Source organism: Astyanax mexicanus, chromosome 6 (assembly GCF_023375975.1).
Source record: "Astyanax mexicanus isolate ESR-SI-001 chromosome 6, AstMex3_surface, whole genome shotgun sequence".
NCBI classification, from domain to species: Eukaryota; Metazoa; Chordata; class Actinopteri; order Characiformes; family Acestrorhamphidae; genus Astyanax; species Astyanax mexicanus.
The window spans coordinates 13081033-13090720 of record NC_064413.1 but is presented as its reverse complement, the minus strand read 5'-3'; the positions used below and the strand labels follow the sequence as shown (position 1 = coordinate 13090720).

The following is a 9688-nucleotide window of genomic DNA, read 5'->3' as shown; positions in this document are numbered from 1 at the left end:
CTAAGAAAGTCATTGCAAGCAACTGTGCGAGGAAATGCATCGGTCATGTGGTTTTCCTTAAAATGATACGCGGTCCGACACTATGGAACGCCCTTTGGGTCTTTACGTCTACATTGACGTCCGTGTTAACACGTCCAATTTGAACGTCTTAAGACGGCAAATCTTACCGTGTTAACACGTTACTTTTGGACGTCTTAAGACGTTTAGATGATAGTACTTCCATACTATTGGTTGCCTCAAATGTACCCACCCCTTGTTGATGTAGGGTTTGCGTTGTGGTCACGTGGGCTCTACGCTGTGGTCACATGTGCTTTATGTTGTGGTCACATGGGCTCTACGTAGGCTGTTTCTGAGGATACGTATCCATCACGTGTCTTATATGCAGCTGTGAAGTTGTAATCGGAATGGTCCATGTGTGCCGGGTGGGTTTATCTGTGAGAGTAATTTGGTGGAGTACAGAATGAGATGGCGTCCCGGAATTTTTTGAACGACTGTCGTAGAACGTTTTTAGAATGTACCTGAGTTTTATCGTCGGATGACCAGCAACTTGATAATGTTCAGCCTGTTATAACCAGGTAACTTATTCTATCAATTATTAAGTTATTTGCTATAGTCTGGTGTCTTCACATAAATGTAGTGAGCGATTAGCAAGGCGAGAACTAAGGTTAGCGGGGAGATAAATAATGATGATAAACGGACACTGATAATAATTTCTAGAGAAGATACTTTAATTATTATTTTTTATTATTCTTAATGACGTTCATTGGTTTCTCTTGTTAAGAGGCATGTAAAAACATTTGTGTTTTGCTGTTTTGTACATTCCTATTCAACTTAAGTAAGTACTTGGGACAGGCTTTTAATTTTGAACTATTTATAATGGAGTCTGTTTTAAGCGTTTCATTATTCTTTATTGTTCTTGTTGTTTATTGTAATGCAACTTGCACGTTATGTTGGCTCTGTATTGCATCACATTACAAAATTGTAAAAAAAAAAAAAAAAAGGGAAACGTTAATTTTTGATTTCCAATACATTATATTATTTTCTACCAAAAAAATTGATTGATTTTTGGTCTTATGTTTGATGAGGTCTTAAAAGGGTCTTTAAAACTATTTAATTGGACTTTTAGAATGATTCAAGTTAATAATTTTCAATTCTGAACCAAGTTCATCAACACACAAACAGAAAGCAGAGAAAATTATTCATATTAAAACAGTAAAATTACATCTCTTTTTATTATGTGACTAACAGATTGGAGACAATGGCCTCGAGCATTCGCTGGGCCAGTGGGCGACTCATTGAAGCCGAAGTGGCTGATGAAATGATTGGGCTCATCAATTAATTAATTCAGGAAGCCAGCAATCAACATCAACCTTGTGAGTTTAATTGTCAAAACAGTAAAACAGTTGCTATTTAATTAGGTTTTAACAGTGTTGTGTTAAAATACTCTCCAGCTGATTTCATATTTTTTCCAAGATCAGTTTTCAGGTTATAAAATACTAAAAGACAATTTGAGTAAACACAAATGTGTAACGCCAGGTAGTGAGGAGTGACGCGAGCCGAGTTAACAATACAAACAGGTTTATTCGCAGTTAAGCTAACAGATACTGCTAACAGAGTAGCCAGGCAAACAAAGATCTCACCGATGACAGAAGACGTAGTCAAAAATACAGTCCGAGTTCGTAACCGAGAAACAGTCCAACCATACATCAAATCCAGAAAGGGCAAAACAAAAGACATAAACCGATAATCCGAAAACAGGGTCGTAACGTGAAGGCAAAAACAATACACAGGAAAACGCTTAGTATGTAACATGAGTTAACAATACCTCGCGGAGTTTGTTTACAAGCGGCCGCCTTAAATACAGGGAGCTAGAGGGGAATGAACCGGAACTAACTCAGAACACAGGTGAGTCTGAGCGTCGGAGCGTAACATGATTGGGTGAAGGTGAGCGTGTGTTGTTGACGTTATTGTTCATGGGATCTTGGGAAATGGAGTCAGGTAGCGTGGAAGGAGAACACGGACGCGTGACAGTACCCCCCTCCAAAGAGTCCGAATAATCCGAAGGATGAGGACGACACAAGGAGACAGCCCCCCCAACCTCAGCGGAGTCCTGAACAGGTGGCCCAGAAACGGGAACGGAATGGATGGAAGCCCTGGACCTGGGACGACCCCTCCTGGGACTGCGGACCGAACTGAGGGACCGGACAGAGACAGAACCACCGCGTCTACCCCTTCTTGGACCTGGAGACCTTCTCCTAGGGCGACCTCTGGGGCGTGGTGCAGGACGGGATGGATGAGACCGGTGAAAGTCATCCACCATTAAAGGATCCAGGACATCAGTTGCCGGAACCCAACTTCTCTCCTCAGGTCCGTAGCCCTTCCAGTCCACCAGATACTCCAGGGCTCCCCTTCTCCTCCTGGAGTCCAAAAGTCGTTCTACCGCATAAACCGGGCCACTGTCCATAGCCACTGGAGGAGGAGGAGATGCCCCAAGCGATGTCTCATCCAACGGACCAGGGATAACCGGCTTTAATAAAGACACATGAAAAGAAGGGCATACACGGTAGTGAGAGGGTAGATCGAGACGGTAGGTAACTTCATTAATTCTCTTAATGACTTTGAAAGGACCAATATACTTAACTGAAAGTTTCTTATTAGCATCTGGTTGCCGGAAATCCCTTGTAGATAGCCAAACCCGATCACCAGGAGAGTAAAGGGGGGTCTCACGGCGTAGGCGATCAGCCTGTTGTTTCTGCCGTTGTAAAACAGCCTCAATGCGTCTGTGAGTCTCCTCCCACACTTCCTCGCTCCGACGCATCCAATCGTCTACCGCAGGAATATTAGAGGGTTCGGCTGACCAGGGCATGATGGGTGGTTGATATCCTAAAAAGCATTGAAAAGGTGTCATTTTAGTAGTGGAACTGATCAGTGAGTTCTGAGCTAGTTCCGCCCAAGGGAGAAATTTGGCCCAATCATGGACGTTGTTAGAACAATAGACTCTCAAAAACTTTCCTAGCTCCTGATTCATTCTCTCACATTGTCCATTGCTTTGAGGGTGATAGCCAGAAGATAAACTAACAGATATACCCAAACTACTCATAAAGGCAGACCAAACTTGAGAAATAAATTGGGGACCACGATCAGAGACAATATCTTCAGGGATACCAAAAACACGAAAAACATGAATAAAAATGGCTTCAGCAGTTTCTAGGGCCGTAGGCATTTTACTAAACTCCGCGAGAGAAACGGTCTATAACTGTCATGATAACTGTTTGACCCATAGATTCAGGAAGATCAGAAACAAAATCGACAGCTAAGTGAGACCAAGGCCGAGCAGGAACAGGCAGAGGTACTAATTTACCGGCAGGTAGAGTACGGGGAGTTTCACTCTGAGCACACACAGTACAGGAGGATACAAAATTGTGGATGTCAGATCGCATATTTTCCCACCAGAAACGACTCTCTAATAATTGAAAAGTGCGGGTCTCGCCAGGATGTCCTGAACTAGGAGAAGTGTGAGCCCAAGTAATGAGTCTATCTCTGCACTGGTCTGGTACATAAGATTTGTCTGGGGGGCACTGCAAAGGAGGAGGGGATGTAGAGTTAATTAGATTGATCTCCTCCGAGATATCCCATCTGATAGGATCTAGAACTATACCTGGTTTTAGAATTGTAGAGGGTTCTTAGGTTTCTACATTATCTTCCTCATAAATTCGTGAGAGGGCATCTGCCTTGGTGTTTCTGGAGCCAGGTCGATAAGTGATTACAAAATTGAAACGAGCAAAGAAGACAGACCAACGTGCTTGATGTGAATTCATACTTTTCATAGATCTCAAGAATTCTAAATTTCTGTGATCAGTTATTACCACGAAAGGATGTAGTGCTCCCTCTAACCAGTGTCTCCATTCTTCTAAAGCTAATTTAATGGCCAATAGTTCACGATCACCAATACCATAGTTCCGTTCAGCTGGGGAGAGTTTGTGAGAGAAGTAGGCAACAGGGTGCATCTTACTGGGAGAGCCAATATTTTGGGAGAGGACAGCACCTACTCCAACACTGGATGCATCTACCTCAACAACAAAGGGCTCTTTAGGATCTGGATGTTTTAACAAGGGAGCTGAAGTAAATACCCCTTTGAGAGAAGAGAAAGCATTTGATGCTTCTTCAGACCAGATCAACTTTCTAGCATTCCGTTTCAATAGATTGGTCAGTGGAGCAGCTACAGAACTATAATTACGAATAAATCTTCTATAAAAGTTTGCGAAACCAAGAAATCTTTGTAGTTCCTTTACTGATCTAGGGGTTGGCCAGTTAACTACAGCCTGAATCTTCCTATCATCCATAGTAATGCCTCTGGCACTAATAACATAACCCAAAAAGGAGATAGACAGATGAAATTCACATTTTTCCGCTTTAACGAAAAGCTGGTTTTGGAGAAGACGGGTCAATACAGCACGAAATTGGAAATGTGTGTAGTCAAGTCAGATGAATAAATTAGAATGTCGTCTATAAAAGCTATGACAAATTTTCCTAGCATGTCACGGAGTACATCGTTTATGAAAGATTGGAATACGGATGGGGCGTTCTTGAGACCAAACGGCATAACTAAGTATTCATAGTGCCCCCTAGTGGTGAAAAAGGCAGTCTTCCACTCATCACCCTCTCTAATTCTCACCAAGTTATAAGCACTGCGGAGATCTAATTTAGTGAAGATGGAAGCTCCGCGTAGTTGTTCAAGCGCTACAGGTACTAAAGGGAGAGGATAGGGATAAGTTTTGGTAACTGCATTTAGCTGTCGATAGTCGATACATGGGCGCAGACCTCCATCCTTTTTTTTGACAAAGAAAAAGGATGCGGCTACTGGAGAAGTGGAATGACGAATGAACCCCTGAGATAGAGCCTCCTGCACATACTCCTCCATAGCACGTTCCTCAGTTTGAGTTAAAGGATATATACGTGACTTGGGAGGTATCTGATTGTCTATAAGCTCTATAGCACAGTCATAGGAGCGATGTGGGGGAAGTTGAGTAGCACGTGACTTGCTAAAAACTTCATTCAGATCAGAGTAATCAGGAGGAATATGTGCAAGTGACTCCAGGCCAGGACTCTCTACAGTAGTAGATTGGATCATTAATTTAGGAACAGTAATGCAGTGATCATGACAGTATGGAGACCAAGAAATAATTTCACAGTTAGACCAAGAAATCAGAGGATTATGTTTTTTCAACCATGGAAGTCCTAATATAATTTGATAATTAGTGTCCTTCATCACAAAAAACCTGATCTCTTCTGAGCGCTGACGTTGAGCTTGACAGGTGTGGTGGTGTGGGAAACAGCTCCTCGGCCAACTGGGGTCCCATCCACCGCAGACAGTCTCATAGGATTTTCCAATTGTTCGAACGGAATCTGGAGTTGTCTGGTCAGCTGCTCGTGTATAAAGTTCCCCTCGGCACCGGAATCAATCAGGGCTGGAAACACAAATGAAGAAGACTGGCAGAACAGAACAACAGAAATAATAAAAGATCTTGAAAACATATCAGGACTAAGTCGGCTTACCCCTTTAGCGTGTGGAATCCTCTCCACACGCTTTCCCGAGTTAGTAGCAGATGGCTCATATGGACGGTCCGGGTTGCCATGATAACCATGGGAGAGCCCACCGTAGGACGAGCCTGAAGTATCTTGGCGTTGAACTCGGGAGGGGCAAAGCTGACAATCTCGCAACACATGATCTGCTCTGCCACAATAGAAGCATAATCCAGCTTGAAATCGTCGCTTTCTTTCTTCTTTTGACAAACGGGTAGCGTCTACTTGCATGGGTTCCTCATCCCTGCGTGTGGTCCGTGGAGTAAATCCAGATGCGCGTGGCGTAGCAAAACGAGGAGAAGTAGCAGCAGCTCTACGGCCAGGTACTGAGCTCTGTTTGAGCTGATCAAGTCTGATGGCTAAAGATATAAGTTCATCCAAAGGCAGCCCATCATCCTTGCAAGCTAATTCGGCCAAAACATCAGCCCTGAGTCCATTTCGAAACATCACGCGTAGAGCTGGTTCATTCCAACCACTACCAGCAGCCAAAGTACGGAATTCGAGAGCGAAATCAGACACGGGTCGGTTTCCTTGACGTAACTGAACCAATAACTCTCCCTGAGATTGTCCATGATGCGGGTGATTAAAAACCAACTTAAATTCCCTGAGAAAATGCTCGTATGGGCTATTTTCAATACTAGGCCAAATAGCAGTAGCCCAATCCAAAGCCTTGCCGGTGAGACGAGATATAAAAAACGAAATACGCGCAGCGTCGGCACTAACTGCTGAATTAGCAAAAAATAGTGACATCTGCAAGAGAAAGCCTCTGCATAAATCTGGAGAACCATCATATTTATCAGGTTTGCTTACCGGAAAAGCGGCTGCCGAGGGAGCGATAGCAGGAGAGCTAACCGGGGCCTGGTTAGCAGAGGCTAGGCTAGCTGGAGTGGCCACTCTCAGCTGGGCAAGCTGAGTAGCGATATCCTGAAGGCTAGCAGTTATCTGAGCTAGCTGAGAGTGTTGATCTGACTGCTGGGTAGTAAGAGCAGTAACGGTGTTAGCAAGGCTCTCAAAAAGCTGGCTATGCTGTTTGAGAACCCTCCCCTGATTCCCGACTGCCTGCTGGAGATCATTAAACTTGGCCATCACTTCAGGCGAGGTATTCTGTAACAAACAGGTTTATTCGCAGTTAAGCTAACAGATACTGCTAACAGAATAGCCAGGCAAACAAAGATCTCACCGATGACAGAAGACGTAGTCAAAAATACAGTCCGAGTTCGTAACCGAGAAACAGTCCAACCATACATCAAATCCAGAAAGGGCAAAACAAAAGACATAAACCGATAATCCGAAAACAGGGTCGTAACGTGAAGGCAAAAACAATACACAGGAAAACGCTTAGTATGTAACATGAGTTAACAATACCTCGTGGAGTTTGTTTACAAGCGGCCGCCTTAAATACAGGAAGCTAGAGGGGAATGAACCGGAACTAACTCAGAACACAGGTGAGTCTGAGCGTCGGAGCGTAACATGATTGGGTGAAGGTGAGCGTGTGTTGTTGACGTTATTGTTCATGGGATCTTGGGAAATGGAGTCAGGTAGCGTGGAAGGAGAACACGGACGCGTGACAAAATGCAGCTTTTACATGATTATTATATTTACCATATATAAAAGTTTATTTAAAATGTATAAAATGTGAAAAGGCTACTTTAAACTTCAAATGAAAAGGCTAATTTAAACTGTTTGTGATACCATTTGCAGTAACATTTGTTTGCAAAAAGTATTTGTGTATAAATTATTCAAGCAATATTCAAGGCATTCCCATACATCCCACAGTTGGGTATATGAAATGTCAAAGCAAATCATTTTACTTAGGCTCATTGTTTATTTAATTTGTTCAATTATGTTTAATTTAAAAGTTCTGAAGATATTTTTTAAACTTTTCTATTTTTTATTAATTCTATACTATTTTGTCTTGGACTACAGCTTTTCCTGGTTTCACTGTACCTCGAAGGGCAGGACATGTGGGAAGATCAGTGTGTCAAATAACACAGCTGCAGATATTATTATCATTTAACTTTTCTGACAAACAGATTGCAAACATATTGGGTGTATCAAGAAGCACAGTGAAGCGACGGTTAAGGTATGTCAATTGGTAATGTTCTTGATAAAGCACTGAAAGGAAAATATGTGGTCAAGAAACATTTTGTGAATTGTTTTGTCTACAAATTACACAACACAATGAACACAACATTTTGGAACTGCATATAGAATTGCTCACTGGTGGGTGGGGGTGTAGAATAACATGCTTCCTCCGATATATATGAAGACAGCCACTGTCTTGAACTATGACTGATGCAGCATCATGTAATGTTAATTTTTATTCATATAACAGCACATTTACTAGCCATGTTTTTGTAAATGCATTTAAAATATGTGAATGAGTTCTGTTTGTTTTAGTAACTGATTTATGATTTGTTCACTGTAAAGCAGTTTACTGTATTGACTTTTTTTTTTTTTTACTGCAGCACAGTATTAAAATATGTCTTTTCCTTATAATAAATCCAATCTGCATTCTTCTGCACTTTGTGTTTGTAGACAGTACAATCTATCATTTCGGGGTTGTTACACAACTCTATCAGATGAAGCACTTGACAGCAGTGTGCTGGAGATTGTCTCTGCCAATGACGAAATAGGACCTGAAGCTGTTAGGGCTCGGCTTGCTGGTGAAGGCATCCTAGTCCAGAGACGACGTGTGCGGCAAAGTGTAATCAGGACTAATCCTGAAGGTGCTGCTCTTCGGACAATGTCCCACAGGCTTCACAGAAGAACATACAAAGTGGCAGGACCAAATTCACTGTGGCATGTAGATGGAAATCATAAACTCATTAGGTAAGTAGCAATAGAAACTTTTTTTTTTTTTACTTAATGTGATTTATTGGCACCAACTGTGTCAATACCCAATGTAAAGCTACCTATTTATTTATGAAGATTAAGTTCAATTGAGCAATAATACATTCAAGGTTCATGCTACAACATGTAATATTGGCACTGCTGTGCCACGGTCATAGTTTATATTACATGTTATAGCATGATCCTTGAGTGTATTATTGCGATTATACTACAGTTCCATTATCTCTGTTTATTTAAAAATTTTTTGACTTAAACAGGACGAAAAGAGGTTATAAACACTCCATGAGTTAAAATAGTTCTATTGCTGTGCTGTTTGGCTTGTAAGCGTTGAATTGTTGCTAGGTTACCTGTATGTGCCGTATTAATACATGCAGAGCTTCGGTTTCAGTGCATTACAGGCTGATCATGGCACTCATAAAACGCTTCTCAGCCAATCACACTGCATGGTCGAAATTAACTGTGGTATAAATTGAACGTTAAAAATATCCTAAAGGTATAAAATCACAACTGTTTACCCTTTGCACTTACAATGCTTTCCATGTTGATTGGGTGTAAAAATGTGTTCGTCTTAAGTAATCTTGGGGGACTGATAAGGGCATTATTTTAAGTGTGAATTCAATGCACTTTGTGGTTAACTCTTAATTTAATGTGTTTTTTTCTGTCATTCTCCTGATCTTTTTTAGGTGGAGAATTGTGATCCATGGAGGTGTTGATGGGTACAGCAGACTTGTGGTTTTCCTACAAGCTTCAAACAACAATAGAAGTGATACTGTTATGGACCTGTTTATTGGAGCAGTCAGCCAGTATGGTGTCCCTTCAAGGGTCAGATGTGACCATGGAGGGGAAAACAATGGAATGTGTCTCTTCATGGATATCTTCCGAGGCTCAAGCAGGGGAAGTGCTTTACGAGGGAGGAGCACTCATAACCAGCGCATTGAGAGACTATGGAGTGATGTGTGGAGAGGTGTTACAAACGTCTATTATTCATTGTTTGCATGGCTGGAGAACAGGGCCGCCGCTCTGCATACGCAGACAACGCAGCCAGCGTTAGGCCTCAACCATTTTGCAGTTGCAGGGAGCCAAATTGACTGAGAATGAAATGTGTTGAAATTATGACATTATTAAATTTAAAACCCAATGTGAATTGTTTATGATACGCTCATCTTTTTTGTCTTTAAACATTGCATGGGGCACCTACTCTACTACTTAAAAGCGGCACGTTATTATTTTTGTGCATAATATAATGCCCCCA

The 9688-nt window shown here is 41.9% G+C and overlaps 1 long non-coding RNA gene across 1 annotated transcript; it reads left to right on the top strand.

Annotated features, from left to right (window-relative positions):
• Positions 1-7590: 7590 nt before the first annotated feature.
• On the top strand, positions 7591-9437 carry LOC125802388 (uncharacterized). The gene is made up of 3 exons (XR_007439452.1): positions 7591-7666; positions 8122-8415; positions 9120-9437. It is a non-coding gene; the product is annotated as an uncharacterized LOC125802388 (long non-coding RNA).
• Positions 9438-9688: the final 251 nt, after the last annotated feature.